General features: G+C 35.3%; 1 long non-coding RNA gene across 1 annotated transcript; it reads left to right on the top strand.

The window, feature by feature from the left end:
- Positions 1 to 283: 283 nt before the first annotated feature.
- LOC122211630 lies at positions 284 to 25111 on the top strand. The gene is made up of 3 exons (XR_006198757.1): positions 284 to 393; positions 3475 to 3593; positions 24784 to 25111. It is a non-coding gene; the product is annotated as an uncharacterized LOC122211630 (long non-coding RNA).
- The last annotated feature ends 1790 nt before the right edge of the window (positions 25112 to 26901 follow it).

Genomic DNA, 26901 nt, shown 5'->3' with positions numbered 1-26901 from the left:
GGGTATGCACTAACTTCAGGAAATTTATTTCCCCTACCGTTTGGAAACCCTTCCTTCCTTCCTCCCTGCCTCCCTTCCTTTCTCCTTGTCTTACACTTAACTGAAACACAGGCTGGAAGGACTAATCACTTCAGCTGGCGGAGCGCAGGTCCCTCCGCAGCGAGTAAACAGGCGGCTGCACTAACCCCGGCAGCCTCCGCGGACTGCGCACCAGCGCAAAGCATTGTGGGAGGGACCGAGTGAGCTGCCCGCTGAGCTCCCGCTCTGCTGCGTGGTCCGGGCACAGAACGCCTTCTACTCCCGTGACTTTAGTACCCTTAGAATGAGTTCGTGGCTTTAGCAAGTCCTGTGTTTCTAGCTCTCTGGAAGGCATATTCCAGGACAGGAAGACAGGTAATTGAGTTTCTCTTCGGAAATGAGGGGCTCCTCTCTGAGCAGGTGCGTTGTTGGGGTCAGGTATGGAATGAATGTGGTGGTCTCAAAAACCGTTCTTTGTTGGTTGCCAGAGTCCCCAGAGTTGCAGTGACATTTGGCGAGCAAGAGCCTGCCCGGGTTAACCAAGCCTGAACGGGAATAACTAGTGAAGATGATTGCGTTTAAATGCTGCCCGCAGACCATCCTTCGAGCCTGGGCTTTAATGAGACCCCAATCTCAAAGGTTGAGGGAAAGGCTGGCAAATGGCAGAAAATCTATTAGTTCTTCCTTAGGAAGCCAGGTGGCTGCAGGTTCGTATGCAGCTGTCATCAGTTTGTCATCCTGCTTCAGACTCCAGGGACACATAGGCAGGAGGTAACTGTACTATATTGATCTCAGAGGACTATGAAACATGGCATTTTGGTGAGCCTTCTCAGACCCCTGCAAGGGATTTGTTAGCTCTAGCATACAGGCCAGCTATCTATCTATCTTCTATTTTAATTTTTTGTATGGCATTAGAAAATGGCAAAAAATACCCTTTTTATTGTTGTTTTTCCACATACTTCCTGTGTGTTGGGTTGGTAAAATAGAGCTTCCAAAATGGCAGCTGTAGAATGGCATGTGGCTCATAGATTTGTTTTATCTGGCTTGCAGAAGATTTAGCATTCCTGCTGGTGGTGATGGGGTGGGAGGTTAGTTCCCAGTTACTAAGGTGGTGATGGGGTGGGAGGTTAGTTCCCAGTTACTAAGTGGGAGATTTCACATAAAAATGATTTTTAACTTTTTCTGAAAAGTCAGTTTCCTTTTGGTGAGTCAGCTACAATGGGCAATGGCTGCCTTTCTTAGATGAAGCATTTGCTCACCAGTTCGTGGATACTTCTCTGCCTCGGATTTTAGGCTGCACTTGAGCTCACCTCTAGAGAGTTCAGGGGAGGAGCAAACAACTGCCAGGCCAGACACATGTGGGTAGCGCTCAGAATGAGCATCTGTATCCGGCAGTAGTCACCCCAATAGTTATGTAGGGTCAGCATTCAGCTTCCCTATTCCTTCACTTGCAACAAAGTCTGCAGGTTAAGAAAGCACAGAACTCTTCCCCAAGAAGATAACAGGGGGCTGCTGTACAAGATCTATTACAGGGGGACACATAGGCCAGTCTCACTGAGGGATCTACTGAGATAGCAGGGGTTGCAAGGAAGACTGAAAAGTGTGGGAGCTGGGGAGGAAGGTGTATCAAGGGCTTCAAACTCAAATGTCTTCTAGGACAGTGAATAAAACTAGACAAATGCATTAATATTTTTCACAGATCTGAGTCCTTAGAACACAGTTTTGTGTGACTAGAACAGTGTACAGGAGTATAGTTTCTAAGCACTATAATAAGGAGAGAAGGAAATGGAGAAAAGTAAATAAAAATCCATACTGTATTTTCTCAGCAATTACTTTCTCTTTTAAAATTGTTCATATTCTGAGATTCTGAACTTTTAAATCTTGGCATTTCCAAAGACTATGAGTTTTGGATCAAAGTGTACCTGGATCTGAATTTCATTACTGCCACTGAGAGTTACAGTTTTGCTATTTAAATTATTTTAGGCTGACTTTTTCTTTCTAGTTATAACATGAGGTATATCAATTGAGCAATAAATGTTAAAAGCCAAGCACTCAATATAGGTAATATATAGTTCCTGTTCTGAAAGGGCCACTCGTGTAGAGTAGGTTAACAGACAAGTCCATAGATAAATATAATATATTTCACTATTATGTGGATAAAAATGTGTACCTAGTACAGTAGGGCCACAAAATAGTAAGCAGTCACTTCCACCTGGGAATACTGATGGATTAAAAAAGCCTTGACAGATGTGGTTCTTGAATTAAATACTGCACTATAGTATATACTCCTCTGGTGGTGGGAAGAGAGAGGCACTGTAGGTTGAAAAAGAACCTAGCAAGCACAGAGATATAAAACATTCTTGCACATTTAGGAGATGCCTGTTGTTTAGCAAAAGTTGAGCTTAGAGTGGACGGGGGTGGGGGGTGGTGGTGTGGAACGTGGGAACAGATTGAAGAGAAGGGTTATATCGTAAAGGATATTTTGAGTGTCATTAAAATGATTCAAATTTATTCTCTAGATTAAGGACATTATTAAAAGTATTTATCAAGGTAGTAAAATGATCAGATTTCAGTTTTTAAAAAATTATTCTGGAGCAATGTGGGGAGTAGATTATAGAAGTGATGGATTAAATGGGAGGCCAGTTATTAGACTAGTCAGGAGAGCATGTGGAAAATGCTTAGAGCTTGAACTGAGACAGTGGTAGGGAAAATTATACCACAGATGAAAAAGCAGTAAAATATCATTAATCATCTAATTGTGGTATCAATTAACAAATAACTTTAATATCCAAATATTAAGTATTTTTTTAATGTTATTCATTTTTGAGAAAGAGAGAGACCGCATGAGCGGGCTAGGGGCAGAGAGAAAGGGAGACTCGATCTGAAGCAGGTTCCAGGCTCTAAGCTGTCAGCACAGAGCCCGATGCAAGGCTTGCACTCACAAGCCATGAGATCATGACCTGAGGCTAAGTCAGATGCTTAACCAACTGAGCCACCCAGGTGCCCCATCCAAATTTAAGTATTAACATATGACATTAAAGCACTGTTCCAAATAAATAGGTCCTCTTAGTGAATTAGTGTTCCTGAAGTATCTAGAGTTTGTTTTATATTTTCCCCTATTCAACAATGAAACATCCAGTATGTTCTCATGAAAAGTGCATTCCAAGACTGGTCTCTAATTCTATACAGTTTTATAAGCTTCATGGAGTAAAGCATCAAATGACAGCAAGAAAAATCACTCTATACAATTCAAAACCTACAGTGATAATTGCTAACAAAAATTCACAGCTTCCTCATCCTTTTGGAGACTTATGTAAAGCCCAGCAGTGTGTATTACCGGTGAATGATAGCACTCCTACTTATTTTTACTGTCTAAATATAAATGAATTATATTATTTGAAAGACCACCATCACATGACTAACTAATGCACATCTTTTCTACTGTCTTTTTGGAAGCTATTTTTCCACAGCAGGGAATGAAAACTTGATCTGGCTAAAGCTCCAGATTATGTCCAAATGACTTGGTAGAGAAGAAAAATTCTTCAGTCTTCTATCTTTCAACAAATTCTGCTCAAGTAAGTACTATATATTTACATGTAATTAGATACACACACACACACACACAATCTGTGAATACTTTAAATATTTTAGTTTACCTAGAAATAAGACACATAAAAAACTGATTCAAAGTTTATATAGCAATTCCAGAAATATAACAAAGAAGTTTCTAAATAAATGTCACAGATTTCATAAACAGAAACATCGTGATGAATTAGAATGATTATGGATACTTTTAAGAGAAGATAACATATAAATTGATCTCTGAAAGCTACAGAGGAATTGATTAGAGAAGAAAAGGGAAAAGGAATTCTCAGCTTCCGCAAAAGTACTTAGCTCTGAGAAGCAGGGCACGTTCTGGAGATAATTAAAAAGCTCATTATGTACATGTTCCTTCACTTATTTACAGTAATATCAAAGCTGAAATAATTCTAATACAGAGTGGTAAAAATAATAAAATATGACATAATTAAGTTCAACAAGAAGAGAACAGATATTGGATGTAACACAGACAGCTAGAAAGTAAGAAAAGAAGTGAAGGTGTCTTGGCTTAAATATAATTACCTTGTTTGGTTCAGTAAGTTTGGTGGTCATCAGACTATATTTTATGTAGGGATTCTTTATAATTTCATAAATCTCTTGTAATGGAAGAACCGAACCAAATTTGACATCTAAATTATGGTATTTCTGTTTATGTAACATGTCTAAAACATTCCAGTATTATGGTTATACTAGTGCCATAAATTATCCTCTGTTCACTAAAAATAATATATGTGTTATTCATCAGCTTGCAGAGCACTTTCAAGGATATTAATTCAAGTGATTCTCACAGTAACCGTCAGAAGCAAGTATGGTTGTATCATTATCATTATCATCATCACCACTATTTTACCGTTGAGTAAATAGCTGCTCAGAAGAGTATAATAAATTTTTCAATTCATAGAGCCAGAAATCCAGCCTAAGTTTTCATATAACAAATTTTTTGTTTTATATAATGTCTCACATCTTGACAATTTACTAAAATTTAATATAAAAACATTGGTGGAATACAAATGAATATACTGGCTATTTGGGGAGTAATTGTTTTTTCCATGTAATCATAATCAAGACTTGTGGGTAGTTGTAGATGGTAGGAAGGGCAGAAATTTATTACACAGAAAACCGAGTCAATGTTAAAAATGAACACATTCAGATTTTCTGAATGCGGTAGACTTTTAAAATTTCTCAGCATTACAGACATATGTATTAATGATTCAGAACCTGAAAACTAGTATTTATTGACCTCTATTTTGTTGTTCACTTTTTATAGTAATCTTATCTTAGTAGTCATCTTATAATTTGCGCTCAATAAGTGGTAACTATGGCATTTTATTTAACTGCATAGCTCCAAGGTTAGCACAGTGATAATCATGTTGCAAGTGTCCAATTTGATTGATAAAACTTACATATTTGATAACATTTCATTTAAAAAATTAAAGATGATGAAATTAAGAGTCAGAAATTTTAGAATATTTCTGCAAGATCTCACAGTCTGGCTTTAAAATAACTGCAGCCTTGGAAGAGACTCAAAGCCAGAGATCACATTTAATTGTGATGCCCAGATTCCTGACCCACAGTAATGGTGAGAAGATAAATGTGTTTTTAGTGACTAAGTTTTGTAGTAGTTTGTTACAAAGCAATATATGACTGATACATTTGATATAATGTAAGATTCAATCAATTTCAAATAATTGAAACCATGAAGAACATGTTCTAAGGTCAAAATGGAAACACAGCAGAAATCAATAACGGAAAGATAGCTAGAAAGATAGGTAAAGTTTGGAAAATAACCAAACACTTCTAAATAATCCTTGGGTAAGAGTAGAAATAGCAATAAAAGTTAGAAACATGTTAAAAACATTAAAGGCTTGCATGGTATCAACACACCAAATTTTAATGCAAAGCTTTCCATATATAAATGACTGAACTGTACTGGTATCTGATAACACTAACACTTTACAATTTTGTGAAAAATCATATTTAAATTATTAGAAGTAGGACCTGGTCCCAGTATTGAAGTAACACTTCAATACACACCCAGCCCAACCTCTTTTTCCCTCTTTGCAAAGCAACGTATTTTTGATACAACCTGCATTTCATTGTTGTTTAGTGAATAATACTTCTATGTTGCCATTTATGACAAGAAAAGAAGGTACATATAACTAATAAGATTGGAAGACAGGTCATAACTAGAGGTACACCAAGATATGAAGACTATTATTAGGATCCTATACAAATACAGCACGGATTAAAAATGTTCCCACAAAGAAAATATCATGCACAAATGGCTTTCAGTCTATGACTACAGAACTTTCACAGAAATGATTGTCTCAATATTGAATAAACTCTTCCAATCAATAGGAAAAATGGAATATTTCCTAACCCATTCTGTGCTTCATTCAAGAGCAAAACTAGTTAAAGACACAATAAGAATCAAAATTAAAGCCATTAAACTTATTAATATAGATACAAACATCTTTTGATAATTTGCAAACTAGTAAACTAAATAATGTACATAGGTGTATTTGTGTATAAGCCAATATTGGGTTTATATATATATTTCCAACATCCTCACTGAGAAATAGTATTTTACATCAAAGTATAAACTGAAAATATGTATTTATAAATATCCACATTTGGCAATGTGCATACTAAACATCTATAGTTAAGTTATATACACATGTGTTTATATTTGGCAAAGTGATTGAAACTATTAGAAAAAAAAAAAAGCACCGAGATTTAAATTGTGCTATAGCATTGATGGTTTAAATAAATTTGAATTTATTGTTTATAAATACATCTGCATGTGCTTAAAAGGAATACATTTTATAATTAAAAGATATATTGAGACTAAAATTTGAAATATAGTGTCAAAATCATAATCTATTAACTAGCTATAAAAAGTAAATATTACTAACAATGGAAACTACCAATGACTTAAGAAATGCAAGATATATTTTGCCTCATCTCTAGACTTTGTCTCATTTTCCATTAAGAACACCTTTTGATAAGAATTATGGAAGCAATTTTTCAATACCAATAAAATGTTGGGGTGCCTGGGTGGCTTGGTCGGTTGGGCATCCGACTTTGGCTCAGGTCATGATCTCACAGTCCGTGAGTTCGAGCCCCACGTCAGGCTCTGTGCTGACAGCTCAGAGCCTGAAGCCTGTTTCAGATTCTGTGTCTCCCTCTCTCTCTGCCCCTCCCCTGTTTATGCTCTGTCTCTCTCTGTCTCAAAAATGAATAAACATTAAAAAAAAATTTAAAAAAATGTAATGTATGAAAACATGTTAAAGTCCTTACATAAAATCTTAATAATTACAACTCCTGAAATAATACCCCTATATTTCCCCCCAGAAAAACCCAAAAACACATTATTATAAGACATCTTCAAATAAGGGAAAAATCATAATTAGTAAATAAATAAAGTTGAAATTTTAATCAATTGAAAAAGTATGTATATGATTATTAATATGCTAAAATTATAGGCAATAGAAGTTCCATGATAGGCACTAGAGGAACAATGCGAATTCAGTGTCTGTTATTAAGCTCTTCATATTTTTGTGGTGGTACCAACAAGAGAAGGCAACACAGCTCCTTCACTGCCACCACCCACCATCTCCCAAAAAGGAAAGGAGGTTTGTTATGGGCTTGGTAAATTTAAGGACTCTAACTGGACCTTATTGTTAAGAGCCTTGGGGTTTTAAAAAACCTATACAAGGCAAAACTCTTTGCTCCTGGCTTCCTTCTGTTGGTTTTCCCTTTGATATGATCTTCTCAGACTCTTTTCCTCCTAATCAGAATCAAAAGATGCAGAGGCCAAGATGTGGGTGAGAATTTAGAGAGAAAACATGAAAAATACTGCTTGATCTATTTTAGTTGTAGGCCTTAAGCTCACTTCTAACCCTGAGCTCAACTGAAAACGGTTCTGGGGTCTATGGAGCCAAAACAGTTACTAGTAATAATACATCCCTTTGTATAGCCTTGGTCTCTGTGCACATATATATCCCTTTAGAGAATGTCCCGGGTCACAGGCAGACAGCCATTTAAGGAGAAGATTCAAATATTTAGGGTCTTAGGTCCCAGAAATATCTCACTCAATCTTTTCAAGTGCTATATAGCAAAAGACAAGTGTGTATAAATACAAAGTGTCTTTGAGGATAAGGTACAATATATTAACAGGAGAGATTATAAAGTTGAAAGAAGCATGAAAGAGTCAATGATCTGTACAATCCATCAGAAGCATTGAGTGTGGTGAAGTGATAGCATATCTAACGAAATTCACCTATTGGTAATCCATTTGTTTCCAAAGCCAAGTGAAATATGACTTCATGGGATAATGCGAGGAAAGAAAAAACAATATGAAAGCAGTAGAATTTGTGTGTGTGTAACTTTATGATACATTGGTATGTGAGTGAGTTTGTCTCTTACTGTATTGTCCACAGTAAGAGCTAATCTACTAATCTACTTGTTTCCAAAACTGTAAATGACTTTATCTCCCATACCTGAACTCCCTGCAGGAGCTATAGGAAGCAGATGTTTGCACTGCCACCCTTCCATTACCTTGAGAGTCTATTCCAACTTGATGTTCATTCCTGACTGTTCAGTACCTCTCCCGCGAAAGTCACCAACCATATTCATATTGCCAAATCTGATAATCGTTTCCATTTTTCTCAGTTGTTCAACAGAATTTGGCACAGTTGCTCACTTCTTAAAAATATATATCCCACTCTCCCTTCTGTTTCTCTGTAGCACATTGGCAGCTCCCTTTGAGAATCTGGTTCTAGATTCACCACTTCTCGGTAAACTCTAAGTTTCAATGTATCCCAGGCTTCTAGGATCTCTTTTTCTTTGTATCTGTAGTCACTTTTTGTTACTTTCACCCTCATCTCAAGGCCTCAGACACCACCTATATGCTGACATTTCCCAAATTAATATTTTCCCCTGACCACTTTCTCATGCTGCAGATTCAGATAGCCAGTTTTGTACTTGATAATGCTCATTGGGTACGTACATCGAATCCTCATATAGCATGTCAAAGCTGATCTCATTTCTATGATATCCCCTCCCAAGAAAAAATACATTATTTATCCAGTGGTCCCCATTTTGATAAATAGTCCCACTATTCATACAGTTAGTCAGACCTAGAACTTTGATTTTTCTTGCCTGTTCTTATTACCCAAAACCTATATATACCTCCGCATAAAAGCTTATTGACTCCAATTTCAAAATGCCTGAAACAATAATTTCATACAAAGCACACTGGTGTTCTCCACTCAAGCCTTTTTCTTCTTGCTCATTGATGACTTCAAAAGCCTCTAGAATGGTTTCCCTGCTTCTGTTCTTCCCATTCTATAAACTTTCTCTACATGTTAGCTACAGAGCTACTAAAAGCTATTGAAAAAATGAATCTAGACATAGAATTTCTTTTACAAAAATTAAATAAAAATGCAGCACTATAATGTAAAATGTAAAACTAATGTAATGTAATGTAAAAAAAAATGTAAAATGAAACACTATAAACCTCTTAGAAGACAACACAGGAGGAAATCTACATGACCTCAGGTTTGGCAATACATTTTTAGTGCCAAAAGTAAAATCCATGAAAGAAAATTTGATAGTTTGACCACATTAAAATTAAAAAGACACTCCTAAGAGATTAAAAGACAAGCCACAGACTAGGAGTCTGGAAGATTTACAAACAACATACCTGATGATTAAAAAAAAAACAAACTTGTATCCAGAATATACAAAGAACTCTTAAAAATCAATAATAAGTAAACAACAGACAAAAAATCTGAACAGATACCTTAACAAAGAAGATACATAGATGGCAAATAAGCATATGACAAAGTGATTACCTGTGTAATCAAGGGATTGAAAATGAAAATAAGATACCACTATACAACTATTAGGCTAAATCCGAAATACCAACAACACTAACTGCTGATAAGGAAATGAAGCAATGGGGATTTTCATTCATCACTGGTGGGAATGCAAAATGGTACAGCCACTTTGAAACACTGACAATTTCTTGCAAAATAACGTAATCCTTATTGTATGATCTACCAATTGCATTCTTTGATATTTACTCAAATGAGTTGAAAACTTATGTCCACGTGAAAATACACACACAGATGTTTATAACATCTTTATTCATAATTTCCAAGTCTTGGAAGCAGCCAGAATGCCATTCAGTAGATGAATGCATAAACTGTATTACATCCTACAATGGAATATTTTTCAGTGATAAAAAGAAATGAGCTATCAAGCAACAGAAACACATGGAGGAACCTTAAATGCATATCACTAAATGAAATCAACCAATCTGAAAAGGCTACATACTTTATAATTCCAACTATACATCATTCTGAAAGAGGCAAATCTGTGGAGACAGTAAAACTATGGTTGCCAGAGATTCAGGGGAGGGATGTGTAAGTAAAACAGGAGATTTTAGGGCAATGAAACTATTCCATGTGATACAATAATGGTGGATACAGTTGCCAAAGCCTATAGAATGTATAACACAAAGAACGAACCCTAATATAAGCACTGGACTTAATGTATCAATATTGACTCATCAATTATAACCAATGTACCACACTAGTTCAAGATATTAATAGAGAAAACTGTGTAAGGATGGAAGGAGGGTGCATATAGGAACTGTATACATTCCACTCTATTTTTATGGAAAGTTCAAATGCTCTGTAAGATAAAAGTTTATTTTTTTAAACGCTGTTGAAATTATATAGTCTAATATATCTAGTATGTTTTCAGATTTAAAATTACTCTTAAAGACTTTAAGACTTAAAGTCTTAATCTCTAAAATAACTCTTGCCAGAATTCAGAAGAGTTTGCACAATCCATCTCCTGGCTGTCTTTCAGATATCATTTTCTATCTCTCTTCTACCCATCCTGGCTTTAATGCACCTTGAGCATTACTGGTCTTTATGCCCTTCCTACGCAAGTCAAGCATGCTTATCTTCAGCGAAGTTGCCTCTGCTACTCTTTACATGGAATCCTATCCTCCCTTTCTGCTTCATGTTTCTTTTTAATACTCCTATGTACAATATTATGTTTCATATTAATTTGTGTATTTATTGCCTATGTGGCAAGGAAGTATGAAAGATTCATGAAAGAAAAGAGTGTTTTGTTCGCTGCTGTATCTCCACTTTGTAGAATACTGCCTGTCATAGAACAGGTGCTCCCTAAATAGTTGTAGAATTAGTGATTGAAGGACTTGCAGGGAACCATTTTTAAATATTTTGAAAACTTCTATAAATACACCAACAGTTAAAAGTACAACAAATCCCCATTTACCCATGACCAGACTTGAAGAATTGTCAACATTTTGAAGAGAGTCATTAAATATGGCACATCTATTATTTTAATGACAGTTCATTTTATCAACTTCTTTTAATGTGAGCAAATGGTCTGTAAAACAGACAAAAAAATTATCATGTGGCAAAAAGGCCCACAATGCATTAATATAACAAATCTATAAACAAAATAACTCATCATTATAAAACACCATATGTGAGTATATTAAAGCATTCTTACATACTCCCATAACAACGATAAAATAGCAGATTAAACACACAGTTGAAAATATTTCTCCTGACTTGCTGCTCTTCATTTTACACATTTATTTATTCTGCTTCCTTCAGGGCAGTACTTTTATCATCATCCTTTTCAATTTCTCATATCTCTATGATGTCCTGTTCAAAGACCTCCTGGAACATGCATCTTTGGGACTATGTCTGCCTAGACTGTTTGACCTTTAGTAGCCAGCTTTTTTAGTTTATCTTATCAGCTACACTTGTGCCTCACTGAAACCCTTATAATTGGTGTAGAGACTATCAATTTCTATACTCACGCCATCTCATGTTTTAAAGAATTCTCTTAGCTTCAGAATATAATGCACTGGAAGAATATGCACAGTGTATTCTCTGTCTACCTGTGTGGTCATGGAAGTGTTTCAAGAATTAATTTACCCACCTAGTGCCTTGTATTTGTGTACAAAAATTATGTTGAAATAATGACCATGTATTTTATTCAGACATCCCTACCTACTTTTTCTGAATGATGTTAGACTCAGAGGCATACCTAATAGTCTTTCACTTCGGTCAACAAATATTTATTGAATTTCTATTTATGCCAGGCATTGTTTTAAGCAACAGGGAGTAGTACACAGGGTAAATGGGGCTCTTGCTTCAAACCATCTTACATTCTAGCAGACTATGACCTAATTTAACCGAAGTTAAGTAATTAGCCTCAACACTCTGTCATGTTATCTAAAACACTGGCCATGTATTTCTTACAGTATTTTGTTTGTCCATTCTAGGTGATAGGAATGGAGTGCAGAGTAAGAGAAACTTATTCTTTCCTCTTCACATGTCAGACTGCTATTACTTACTACAGGCCATAAGGAGCATTGTTAGAAAATCCATACCGACCCATTTTCTTTAAATTTTCTTTTTTTAACGTTTTATTTATTTTTGAGACAGAGAGAGACAGAGCATGAACGGGGGAGGGGCAGAGAGAGAGGGAGACACAGAATCGGAAGCAGGCTCCAGGCTCTGAGCCGTCAGCCCAGAGCCCGACGCGGGGCTCGAACTCACGGACCGCGAGATTGTGACCTGAGCTGAAGTCGGACGCTCAACTGACTGAGCCACCCAGGCGCCCCCCGACCCATTTTCTTTAGTCCAAAACAATAAATTAGACTGGAATTCAGGAACTTAGATTTGAGTTAAACAACTGGGCACCATAGAATTTCTAGCTGTTGCAATAAGGCAAGAACAAGAAACAAAAGGTGTGTAGAGTAGAAAATAAAAAGGATTTTTTTAATTGCATGAAAAGACTATGCTAATAGAGCATCCTAAGGAACCCGTGAAAAATTGCCAGAACTAAAATTTGAATTTAAAGAGATCATAAATTATAATGTATACAAAAAGTAAGCATATTTCTTTATATATGTCATTAAATATTGAAAATTAAAACCTAAAATGCCTACAACATGGAATAATTACAAATAGCTTTAACCAGCTGTAATAAGACTTATAAAAATTAGAAAGTATTGCTAGAAGAAAGAAATTTTAAAGCCCTTATTAAGTGGAGAAATACACCATGTTCATGAACTGGAAAGCTAAATATAGTAAAATCTTGGTTTTATGAGCATAATTCATTCCAGAAACCTGCTTATAATCGAAAGCACTTGTATATCAAAGTGAATTTCCCCATAAGAAATAGTGGAAACTCCTATGATCCACTCCACAATCTAAAAATATTCATATAAAGTGATTACAATGCTATAATTAATACAAAATAATAAAGAAAATACAAAATATTACAAAAAAATAAATTAACCTGCACTTACCTTTGAAAACCTTTATGGCTGATGTGAGAGAGACAAGAGAGAGGATGGTTATTGTGTAGGATGACTTTCATTATCACTGACAGATATTGACTATAGTACAGTATTAATAAACTCTTGTCTTATACTGTATTTAATGTAATTGGCCATAAGCAGCAGAGGAAAGGGTCTATATCTGCAGGCAGCCTGACCTAGAATGAAGCAGAGCATTCCTAAGCCTATTCTTGTATGCAAAAGCAAAGGACTGTCCATAGGTGTTTTGAAGTGACAAAAGATACACCAGTGCCAGTTGTGGGCACCTTCCAACATTGTGAAAAATCACTGATTTCCGCCGAACACTGCAGCCTGAGGTCGAGCATCCGAGCCTGGGAGACAATCACCCACAAGTCCGCAGCAAGAGAGAGAGAAAAACTATTGGCTCAGTTGTGACCATGTGACATTCAGTGTATACTACTCACATTGCAAGACATTGCTTGTTTAACAAGTTAACATTTATTAGAAATGCTTGCTTGTCTTGCGGAACACTCACAGAACAAGTCACTTGCAATCCAAGGTTTTACTGTATTGTTAAGATGTCAAGTTTCCCAAGGCTGACCAATAAATTCAATGCCATGTGAAGCATAATTCCAGGGATTTTTTGAGGGAAGGTATTTGAGAGAAGGACAATCACAATGTGATTTTAAAATGTATATGGAAATACAAAGAACAAAAATAGCCAAAGCAATTCTTAGAAGAAGAACAAGTTTGGAAAACCTTTACCTGCTTTCAACTCATTATAAAAGTACTATATTCAAGACTGTGGTATTGGTGTGAAGACAGACACGTATCTGTGGAACAAAGTAGAGCAACCAAAAGTATGTCCGCTTATGGTCAGCTGTTTTCTGCCAGAAGTGCCAAGGCCGTTCCATGGCTAAAGGATGGTCTTTTATATATTTTAAATGTTGCTAGAACAACTGCATATTCCATATGCAAAAAAATAAACCTCAATCCTCACCTTGACCTATACACAGATATTATCCCAAAATAGATTATAAACCTAAATGTAAAAGCTAAAACTCTTAAAATTTCTAGAACAGTGATTCTTAGCAGGGCCAATTTTGCTTCTCAGTGGATATTTGACAATGTCTAGAGAAAATGCCAACTTAGAATATCTGGGCCAAAGTGTCAATGATACTGAAGCTGAGAAACCCTGTTCTGTAAAGAAAAATAATAGGAGAAAATATTTGTGATCTTAGACATAGGAAATGATTTTTTATAAGACAGAACATGAATCATTACACAAAAAATGATGAATTTGACTTCATCAAAATCAAAATTTTTGGTCCTTTAAAGACACTGTTAAAGAAAATGAAAATACAAGCCAAAGAAGTATCACAGAAACATTCCCTCTAGTATATCTGTCAAAGGACATATGTCTTTGGTATGCAAATAATGTCAAAGACAAATCAATAGACAAAAGATTTGAACAGATATTTCAAAATATAAAATAAGGGGGTGCCCGGGTGGCTCAGTCATTTAAGCATCCAACTCTTGATTTTGGCTCAGGTCATGATCTCACGGTTTGTGAGTTCGAGCCCTGCATTGGGATTTTCTCCCTCTCCCTCCCTTTCTGCCCCTCCCCTTCTCATTGTCTCTTTTTCTCTCTCTCTCAAAAATAAATAAATAAACTTAAAAAAAATAAAATATGGTCAGCAACCATATTAAAATATGGTCAATAGTATTAGCCATTAAAGAAATGTAAATTAAAAACACAATACAATATCATTAAACATCACAATATCAGAAATAAAAAACGACTAACCATATGAACTGTTAGTGAAGATATACAGCAACTAGAGTACTCATATTTTGCTAGTGGGTTGCAAAATATTGCAACCACTTTGTGAAATAGTGTGTTAGTTTCTTATGTAGTTAAACATATTCTTATCATGGGACACCTAGATATTATGTAAGAAAAATGAAAACATATACTCACACAAAGACTATACAAAAATATGCAAAGCAGCTTTATTCAAAGTAACTAAAAACCAGAAACAACCCAACTGTCTATCAACGAGAGAATGGATAAGTAATTCTGGTTTGACTTATACAATGGATACTACCCAGCAATAAAGGAACAAATTACTGATCCATACATTAATGTGGATGAATCTTGAAAACTTTGTGTTAAGTAAATATGCTGATCTCAAAAGAATGCATAGTATATGAATATATCTACATAAAGTTTTAGAAAAAAAAAAACACTCATTTTTAATGAAAGATGGTAGGTCAGAATTGAACTCAGGCTAGGTTTTTAAGGAGGTTTGCTGTGTATAAGAGAGAACTTTTTGGGGTGATAGACATGTGTTCACAGTAGAAACAGGCATCAAAGTTCTCAAAAGTCTTCATGGTTATGTTTTAAATAGGTATTTTATTGTTTCTAAATGATACTTCAGTAAAATTTATTCTAAAATTCCTAAGCACTATAGATCAGTCTTAGTTTATGTTGTTAAACACATGTTAATTTACGTACGTTTATATTTGTGTGTCTGCAGTGGCAATCTCATATATTCTTACAGGTTCAGTTTTCTCCAATATGATTATGACTTCAAAATCTTTACATGAGATGCAATCTCTTTGAACTGTAGTCCCACTATTCTAATTAAACAGTCTAATTAAAAATGTCTTTTTAAAAATCTTTCGTATGATTATGATTTGTACAACATGATTCTTCCCTACCCATAGCTAAGGTGACCTAAATTCTGACAATGAGCCCTCTGTTTAATTGTAGAAACAAGATCGTAGTCTTAGTCTAGCTGATCTAGCTATCATTGTATTTCCTTGTTCCATTTGCTTTATGAAACCTAGTAGGTCATACATATCCCTCTCCCTCTCTTCTTTATTCACATCTCCCCAGTGGCTTCTGTTACTTTTAACCAGTCAATCACTCCAGATAAGGTCCATGGTAATAATCAGACTACTTAAAGAATGATATGCAGCAAAGTTTCAGGGAGGTTGTGTTATGGCTTGTAAGAATGAAAATTGGCACACTCAGAAGGAATGTCATATTTATATATCTAGAATGCTGTTGATGATATGAGGAAATTTTTTCCCCAGCATTAAATTAGTTTTTTGTATGAGAAGATTGCCAAAATTATTTTGCGTAAGGGTATAAGTTAGTATATTTTTAATCAGTATGACATATGCACATTTAATACATTTAACTTTTGGTCTATGCATTTGTCTTTTTTTTTAATTTTTTTTTAACGTTTATTTATTTTTGAGACAGAGAGAGACAGAGCATGAACGGGGGAGGGGAAGAGAGAGAGGGAGACACAGAATCGGAAGCAGGCTCCAGGCTCCGAGCCGTCAGCCTAGAGCCCGATGCGGGGCTTGAACTCACGGGCCACGAGATCGTGACCTGAGCTGAAGTCGGACGCTTAACCGACTGAGCCACCCAGGCGCCCCTGCATTTGTCTCTTTTAATATATTTTTAGGTGAGTTTGTTCTCTTGACTTAGTGCCTTCTGGATAAAATAATAAACCTCTGTGTACTAGTAAGTTTGGGAATCAGATCCTTGATAATGTTCACAGTAAAAATACTTTGTGAGACCTTACCTTAGTTGTTTACTGCCATTCATCTCCAAAAATACTTGTTTTGTTCGAACTTCAGTAGAAAGACCTTGGTAAGGTCCCTGTAGTTTTGTGACAGGTATTTGGAGTATATCGGCCTCTGCTTTTGTTTTCTGTATCATATGCATTAATGTAAAATACATGCATTATAGGAGTAGTTTTAGGATCTGTGGCAGAAATAATTTGAGCTTGATGCAAATTCCCACATCAGGGATACTAGCAAGTGAGAAATATAAAGCATCAGAATAATTTTATAAAATTGTTAATCCTTTAATTTAAATCACACCTTATTCCCAAAATAGATTAAGAGTTTAAAAACACAAAATTATGTGTAGCAAAATAGCATAAATTAGAAGTAGGTGAGAAAGGGGGAAAAAGTATGAATATAAAGCAGAGCCAAATAAAGGACAGATATAAATATGCATATCACAAAGTGTAAACTTGCTATTGGGGGAATCTACAAATTGGACTCTGATTTCCAACTCATCTAAAAAGGAAATCTTCATCAGATGCATGATTCACAGTGGCTTTGTAATAAATAGCAAACTTTGTTTTCAAAGGAAGACAATTATCTCCAAACTCCAAAGCTAGAAAGCATCTTATTAAAAGAACACTTAAACAGAGAACACTGAACTGAGTGTAATGGACAGCATCTTTACAGTAGGCCTCCTAATGCCCATTAGAAGGTTCTTTCCTAAGGTATTCCTCAATGTCTTTACACTGAAGAGCAATGTACTAACAGAAAGCATATACTAGGGGCCTAAGTGGAGTACATATTCCTCAATCCATATTCTATAGAAACTCTGAGAGACAATAACTAAAAAGATATTAGTGTTGACTTTGAAGATGTGCCCCTGATCAGTAAGAACTCAGCATTTATGTACTCTAGATGCTCATGGAAGCTTATGACTCTTGTTTAACTGAGTATTCATGTGGTGTGCACACTGCTTTTTCCTTGGAAATATTGTGGGGCAATGAGCAGCAGGACTTGCTTAAAGTAGGTACTTCAAAACAAAGAATTTAATATTGACTGGTGCCAAGGCTGTGACTTATGAAGACCTAGAAATCACCTAGTTTAGAAAATAACACGGTGTCTCCAATAGAGGTGAAAGAAGAAATAGGGGATGGAATCCTGTGAAGGATCTGACCCTTAGGAAAGCATAAGCCTTCCAACACAAGCCACTTGACTTAGGGACTATGGAGGGTAAACCCTTTCAAACCTAATGTAGAGACCAAACATAATCTTGTAGATTCAGTTTTAAGGAATTGTAGGGGATTACTGATAACAATATGACTGTATAACTTGACTTACCTCATATCATAAATTTGTAATCTTACAAGCACTGAGTCTTATGTATTTATAATTTTATGACTGAGGAGTTCTAAAAGTAATTTTGCTAGGGTGGAATTAAGTATTATTTCTACTTAGAGAAAAAACTTTGGTTATGTCATCATATTCATAAAAACTTGATTGTTAATCTATAAATTTGTTTTACTAGTTTTTTAGATATCATTGGCTGAACGTTGATTTTAATTGAATTCAAAATCTATACATAATTTCCCTAGATAACTCATTTATATCACTCTCTTATTTTTCTATTTTGTTAGTTTTAAAATATAAATTGATACTCTTTTCTAGTAATACATCTAATCATAGCAGCACCAACGAAAGCAACCTATTAAATATCATCAATCCTTATTATTACAAATCATAAATACCACTAGATATATGATACTGCTTCCATAGGAAGCCAATTCTAATATTTTCTCAACTATAAAACTACTTGAGTTTATAAAATTGAATCATATATATCATAATACATAGTATTACATATAGTTATATGTTTATATGTATAGCAGTTCATTTAAAAATCACCTTACCTATAAACAACAATAATATTTGTTTATTTAGGTATTACCTTCCACTCTTAATATTAGTCATTTCACCAAAAAAAAATAGGAGAAAATAAATATTAAATGATAAAGTTTCTAAGAATAAAATATCATTTTTCTAGACTTCAGTGCAAGTAGTAGCTTAGATGTAAATTAAATATATAGACCAAGTGATTTAGTTAAGAGTTGGCTAGATTCTGTGGTTTTAAATTTCTATTCCATTATTTCTCTATTAAATATTCTGTTGGAATTTATTTGTTCATTTGCTCACTGATTCATTCGTTGTCAGCCAATCAGTTGTCTTCTCAAATAACATTTACTGAGGATTTTCTTCCCCCCCTCCCCCACAAACTGTGTTGGGAACTTAACTGATGACCTGTTAAAAGTGTCAAATAAGTAGGGATGCCTCAGTGACTCAGTCGGATCAGCATCCGACTTCAGCTCAAGTCATGATCTCACAGTTCGTGGGTTCAAGCCCTGTGTCTGGTTCTGTGCTGAGAGCCCAGAGCCTGGAGCCTGCTTCAGATTCTGTGTCTCCCTCTCTCTCTGCCCCCTTCCCACTGATTCTCTCTCTCTCTCTCTCTCTCTCTCTCTCTCTCTCTTAGAAAAGAATAAACATTAAGAAAAAAAAAAAAAGAAGTGTCAAATAAGTAAATAGGCAACCACAAGCTTCATCAAGCACAAGATTGTTGGGAGCAGTTAGGAGAGATACCTGATTTACTATGATCAATGCCCATGATAATGATACTTTCACCCTGACATGAAAAATAAAAACTGCATATGATAGGTAAGGAGTATCTTGGTACCGGTGAATGGAATGGAGGTAGGCAGGGAGAAGTTGGGTGCTTAGCACATTGTAGGCAAAGAAATGCATGGCAATTTTGAAACATGGGATGTTAAGTATGGCTGGATTAGTGATGAATTTAAGGAAGGGTAATGAGTAATGAGGGACATGAAAAAGTAAATAAAGGATAGATCAGTTAGCAAACCTTTATGTACAGGTACATCTTAAAATAATTTTGGAAAGTTATGCACATCTCACACAGTTTTAGATAGATATTTTAAACTTTTTTAATGTTTATTTTGAGAGAGAGAGAGAGAGAAAGTGTGCATACGTGAGCAGGGGAGGGGCAGAGAAAGAGGAAGAGAGAGAATCCCAAGCAAGCTCTACACTGTCAGCGCAGAACCTGACTTGGGGCTCAGTCTCACAAACCGTAAGATCATGACCTGAACTTAAATCAAGAGTCCCATGCTTAACCGACTGAGCCACCAAGGCATCCCAGACATTTTAAACTTTTAATCAAATTGAAAAAGATACAAAGCAAAAATTTTTCCAGTATGTGTAAATATTATATTTTGAAATGAAATGGTTACATCACCTTAGTACTCAATGAAATCTAAATATTAGGGTGACTTTTCCATCAGCATCTACTTAGAAAATATATGGACAGGATCTTCTTATGAGAAACTACACATCATTATATTTTCCCCCTTAATTTTTTTAATTTTTTAATTTTACTTTGCTCACAGACTTTCTGTTTAACATAATGGTTTTATGTCTCAAAATTTTCTGTTGGTCATATATCACATTTTTCTGAAATAAATTTGAAATCAAAAGTTATTTTAAAATTGTTCCTGTGATTATAAGACTTATATGAAATATAATTTTGGATTTATGTTTTAAATTATCACATAACATGAAGGTATTAAATATTTTATTTATTTTTTTTAATTTATTTATTTTGAGAGAGCAAGAGAGCGAGAGTGGGGGAGGGGCAGAGAGAGGAGGGAAGAGAGAGAATCCCAAGTGGGCTCTGCACCATCAGCACAGAGCCCGATGTAGGGCTCAAACCCACAAACAATGAGATCATGACCTGAGCCAAAACCAAGAGTCAGATGCTTAGCTGACTGAGGCACCCAGGCACCCCACATTTTATTTATTTTTTAAAACTAAGTAAAATTTTGTTAAAAATTATTTTCATGTGATGAAGTTAAAATTTTTCCAATTCATTTTCTATAAATAAATTTTGTTGGATGCCAGAATGAAATATAACTTAGCATCAATTGTATCAATTAATAAAATTACCCACAGGGGCATTTTATATATCCCAATTTACTCAAAAAATATGAAAGAAGAAATATTTTATTAAATTTTATTATCTTTATCAACACAGTAGTTATTAATAAAATGCTTTAATTTTATCAAGTACCTTAAATATAATTTTGCCAACACCTGCATATTCAGCTCTTGCAACTTCCATGTAATGTCTCATATGTAAGTTAATTAGCAACACTAGTTCTCGTATAAGGTAAATCAAACTTCTGTCAGAAAAAGCCTAACCTCATTTTTCAATTCAAGTATATGTTACATGTTTAAGGAATATTATAAAACCCAGTGAGAAATAAATTAGGGAACACCTTTTAAAGGTCTGTTGCAAAAATCAATCAAGATTAAACCAATATAAAGAGTATTATTAATTCATTTGTTTTTATAAGAAGTCATAATAATATTTATTCTAAATGCTATTTCTTATTGCTAACTTCAATAAAGCAATGCAATATATAGCTAAAACCATAAGTTGTTTACAAAATGAGAGGTTTGACCAAAGGTATAATATCATTTTAGTAAAGTGTGAATATATTGAATTCTATATATTATTTTTTAAGAATAAATAAGAATCATATATAATAAACTTCATAATTAATTTAATTAATGCCACTGTGCATCATGACTAAACTCTCCCCGATATGGGGCTCGAACTCACAAGTTGTGAGATCATGACCTGAGCTGAAGTCAGACGCTTAATGACTGAACCACCCAGCTGTTCAGGCAGAAAGGTAATATTCTTAAAAATAATCTGTCCAACATCTAATATATAATTTTATTTGTGATAACAGGCACAAGAAATGTTAATCACTTAAGGCTAATATTAATCATCTGTTAAGGCTAGTAAACTGACAACTAATACTAGAATAGGATTTCATACTATGGTTGATAACATAGGCTTTTAGCTGACTATATCTGTGAAGGTTCCTATGGAAACCAGAGGCTCTAGAAGTAATATGAGAATGAGACAATTAGTATAGGAATTAAACCTTACATGAACGTGGGAGGGTGTTAGCAAAGTGAAGCTATGGAAGAAAAATCAAAACAGCAAGACCAGAGAAACCGTCATTAACCAGTCTTCTTGAAACACTGAAGTGAGTGGACAGGTCTAAGCATTCTAAGACAAGATTTTCTTAGAAAAAATGTAAGAACTTGAGATATCTGACCACATAAGTGAGATTGAAAGGGGCAACCCATGGAGAGGTCCATGGAAACTGCCCCCTCAGGAAGCTGTTGCCTCCTTGCAGTAGCTGCTTATGGGCTGCTAGGTCCAAACAGCTTGGGATAGACCAGGCTGCTGGTATTCAGTAAAGCCAGCCGTAGAGATGCAGAGCAGAGCAGAGTGAGGACAAGTTGGGGTTCCAGGCATCTTTCTGTCACCTTGTCAGACTAACAGCTTCCCAAGAGCAATAGTGTCTGCTTTACTTCAGCCTTCAAAATTGTGCACAGATTTCTGCTTTTAAGAGACCGCTCTTACCTTGGAACATGCCAGGAAGTAATTTCTTGGAAACCTAGTTCTAAGACTTACCCAGGTAGGCATCACGTGATTTAGCACATGGACAGTTGTAAAATATGCCCTGAGTTGACAAGAAACTATGTAACATTTTAATCTGTGGATCTTTTCCTACATAACTTTCTGGTAGTCCCTGAAAACCTTTCAGCTATTTTGAAGTATATCAATATCAATAGCATGGGCCTCTTAATCACTTAAAAATACTTTCCTTTTCCAACTAATGCACATCTTAGGAACGTGAATACATCCAAAATAAACTGCATACTTAGGTGGGAGAAAAGGCCATTTTTTTTTCATTATTTTTTGGAGCAATTATTCCTTTTGATTCACCTCATCATACTCTCCCATAAAATCTTGGCCTTGTTTGACACTCAGTGGATGAAAGATGTAGGATTCTTAAAAGAAAATTACCATAATTCTCCCTGCCCACACATTCTACCATTACATGTGGAGTCAGAGAATCCACACAATTGCCAGAGCAACTCATTTTTAAAGTCATGCTTCATGTGTAATAACAATATGTTCAAAATAAAAAGAGTCAGTAAGACTTCTGATGCAATAAATCTTCCATTTTTAGTTACCCTAAAGCACTTTACATAACTAAGGAATGTACCATAATAAAATTTTGGATGAGTGAATTATGTGCATTTTTTTCCCTCTGAAGTAAGGAATGAGAAATTGTGACATGGAAGGTGAAGAAGGAAACTACATAAAGTTACGAAGGAATGCATATGGAATTTGAGGGTCGGGAAATTGATTTTTTTTAACTGTTAATGCTAAACATACCTCTTGAAAATCTCTTAAGTACTCACAAAGGAACTTCATTCTACTACTGAAATCATTAAACCATTAGAGGTCTTTTGAAAATTTTTGGATTATATCTTGAGACAACGGGGATATATGGACCCATTAATCAAGGGATTGCCAGTATCACCCCAGAGTGGGAGAATGAAGTGGAGTGTGCAAATGCATAAGAATGGGGATGATTTAGTGACACATTTATGCAGTTCAAATGAGAAATAATGGTGAGTAAATTTGAGAAATCATAAAGAGGAAAGAATGGATTGAATAGAATACATGTTAGAAACAAGAAAGTTAGGATAAGATTTAGTAGTTGATTTGATGTGTAAATGAAATATCATAGATAATTCTAATTTTGTCTTAGGCCACTGGATAAATAATGCCAACTACCATTCAGTCATACTGAAACACAGAAAAATGAGTGAGATAGCACTAAGATAGAGATTAGTGAGCCATGTGGAGTGGCATACATTGGTCTCTGCCACCCAGCCGCATGATGTTTGCAAGATCTCAAGAGAATATGTCCCAGGCACAACAATGTAAACATATGTTGAGTAAAATGATTGCCAAAGAAATATTGAAGGACAAGCATCATCAGAAATCCCAAAGGAACCTGTTCTTAAGTAGAGATTTTTTATTATCCTTCTTCTAGACTTTTGTGTTCAATAAATCTGCCATGGACACCAGGAAGCTCACCAGGTATTTTCTAAACAGAACTTGGTTTGGAAACTATGGTTTTAGAAACCAACCATCTTGGTTTGTATGAGATACATGTCTAAACCAATTGTAAGAGTTTCCTGCCAGTGCAGTTAATGCTTTCTTTTGCAACCTTTGTTTATTAAATGGGAATTCAGGATGATCAACCTCATAGAAAGCCTCTTAATGAAAATCAACTTGGTCTATGCACAGAAATTATTAGAGAAATAAAAGACTGCTCCCATCATCACCCATACCCACTGAAGGATTATACTTTACCTCAGGTGTCAGTTATTTTCCTGGACACTGTAGAAAGCAATCAACTTGGTCACTTTTGTTTCGTTTTGTTTTACTAGATAAAAGCAGATTAATTAATTGGAACTAAAAGTATTATAAATAGTAATTCAATATATCTGGTGAAAATAAGGCCAAAGTTTTTTCTAGTTCAGTGTGTAGTTCTCTCTTTAGATGAATCATATTGGAATCCAAATCATAATGAGGTCAGGTCAAGTTTTGTCTCTTTTTTTGGAAATTATTTCATTAAAAAAGTTGCTGAGATTCTACTTATTTTGTCATATCTTCACTAGTAGTTTAGATCTTATACCTCAATGCAAAGTTTTGTTATAAACTATTTATATAATTTGACACTAATGTTCAAGATGGTGCTGCTATGATTTCCTGTGAGAGATTGAGCCAGATACCATTGTCTCTTGTCTTAATGTGAGTAGAGACACCAATGAATTTCATTATTGGTAGGACGTTAGATCATTTAGAAACTAGAATGAAAACTAGTGGAAAATTGCAAAAGTTAATATATTGGACCTCCTTATGCTTAGACTAAGCTATGTCCCAATTATTTCTAGTTCTTCCACAAAGAAAGCTTTGCAGGCAGGTCAAGCAGGTGAACATATGGATCTGTTGCTGAAAGGCAAGGTTTAATATTTGGCTATAAACATGATTTCACAAAATGTGAAATCCTGGGATTTCAAGGGGCAGTGCAACAGAATGAATGTTTGTGCTCCCCAAATTTGTATGTTGAAATTCTACCCCCAGGGTGATGATATGATGATGTGGAGTCTTTGGGAGATTATTAGGTCCTGAGATAGAGCTTCAGGAATGGGATTAGGACCCTTATAAGAAGCCCAAATGATCCCTTGCACTTGTTCCATATTAGGACACAGTGAAAAATGGCCATCTAGGAAATGAGTTCTCGCCAACACACCAAATCTACCAGCACCATGCTCTTGGACTTCACAGCCTCCTGAACTACAAGCCATCCAGTTAATGATACTTCTGTTATAGCAAAATCAGTTGGGATTTTTCTTACGGACTGGAGTAATGGTGAGACACCACCACTGTTACACATGAGGAGACTCAAGAGAACAAGATCTAGCATAAGAGTGGAGACTGCAGGTTTACAGAAAAGGCATAGAAAACCTTAGGACACCAGTAGATAGAGACATCAATATTTTTAAAATTTTTTATTGTTTTATTATTTATTTTTGAGAGAGAGAGACTAAATGCGAGTGGTGGAGGGTCAGAGAGACAGAGACAGAGACAGAGACAGAATCTGAAATAGGCTCCAGGCTCCAAATTGTCAGCACAGAGCCCAGTGCGGGGCTCAAACTCTGGAACAGCAAGATCATGGAACGGCAAGATCACGATCGGACGCCCAACCAACTGAGCCACCCAGGTGCCCCAAGACATCAATATTTTTAAATTTTATATTTCAAGTAGAAATAGAAGACTTTCTGAACAGCATTGAGGGCCTAAATATGATTCAATACCATGAAGCACCGGGACACTAACGATATGTATGGTTACATTCAGCAGTATGGTAGTGCGGGAGAAAAGGAAGTACTGGGGTAATTCAGTGTTGTGGTACCCCACCTTTACTTGACCCAAATAAATCCTCATTAAACTAATCCAAATCCAATCATATTGCCTCATTCCTTTTGTTATAAATTGGCTTAGAGTTGCTCAAAGAGATGTGAAAGGCCTGAAGGGATGTGGAGCTTCTGGGAAAGTTTCACAATTCTTAAGAAGAAATAAACAGAGAAAGCTAATGCTTTTTTTCCTCCTCTGTTTTGCTTAATCTGCCAGTGATACTTAAAACCTCAGCCATTATTTTGTAACTAGAAGAATATGCTGAGGATGGCAAAGAGAGAGGATGATGGAGCCATATCTTTGATGACATCATTACATCTCTGAATAAACCAGTCTTCCAACCACTCTGTTCACACAGCTAGTAATGTGAGATAACAAATTTTCATTTATTAAGTCATTTAGGCTTTTCATTTACTTATAGATGAAGGCATCCTAAAGAAAGTCATCATTTTTCTAACAATTATTTTATCATGGTTTCTAAACATTGTGAGTGAAAACACTACTCTTAAACGAAGAGATTAAAACAATTATCTCTGTGTATGATTTAGCGCTCAACATTTTAGAGAACTTTACTGTGAATTTATTAGCGATTCTTCCCAACTGTTATGTACAATAAGGTCAGTGTTCTCATAATTTTAACTTCTAAGAAGTCAAGATAAAAAGGGTCAAGTGGTTTACCTGAAGTGGCCTAGCACACCTGTTGAGTAATTTCTAACTCCTAGGCAAGAACTCTTAGATCAGAACTGCCCTGCCTCTGCTTCCTGTTCTGGTTTTCTCAGCGTTAATGGCTGACTGCCTGGCAGAGTCTTCTCTTACTACAGCTAGTAGTTTGGGTTAAAATCAAAAAGGTGCTGAAATAACTTCTATAATTTAGTTTTCTCTAGGTTGACACCCCTCAGGAATCACCCAGTGGCATAGTCTTAATGAGCTTAATGCCTCTGTTTAACATTTATATAGGATTCTGAGTACTGGAAAAAAACACTTCTGATGACATTTTGACGTGGGTTTAAGCAGTTATGTGAGGGATTATTTCAGCTCTGCCAAAATGACAAAGAATTCTGCTAATTGTAGAGGAATCTTGACATACTTTCAGCATTGTGCTCTCTTAGTACTTTCAGTGCTTTCATTCAAAAAAATTCCAAAAACAGATTACTTAATATTGAATAAAAACACAGGTTAAACAATTCTATCCTTAGATTATCCCTGCATTAGGTTATTACTCCTTTTAGTTCTCTAATATTTGATATTTCTTTCATTCTATGACATTTTCAATTCTGTGCTACTCTAAATGAATTCAACTAATTCAAATATTAGGTTTAATTCTAAATTATGAAAACTCTATTAGAAGTCATGCTAGTTAATATTTATTTTCATTTGCAAGCATTTTAAAGGAAAAACAAATGGT

Source organism: Panthera leo, chromosome F3 (assembly GCF_018350215.1).
Source record: "Panthera leo isolate Ple1 chromosome F3, P.leo_Ple1_pat1.1, whole genome shotgun sequence".
In the NCBI taxonomy this organism is placed as follows: Eukaryota; Metazoa; Chordata; class Mammalia; order Carnivora; family Felidae; genus Panthera; species Panthera leo.
This window is presented reverse-complemented; position numbering and strand designations above follow the sequence as displayed.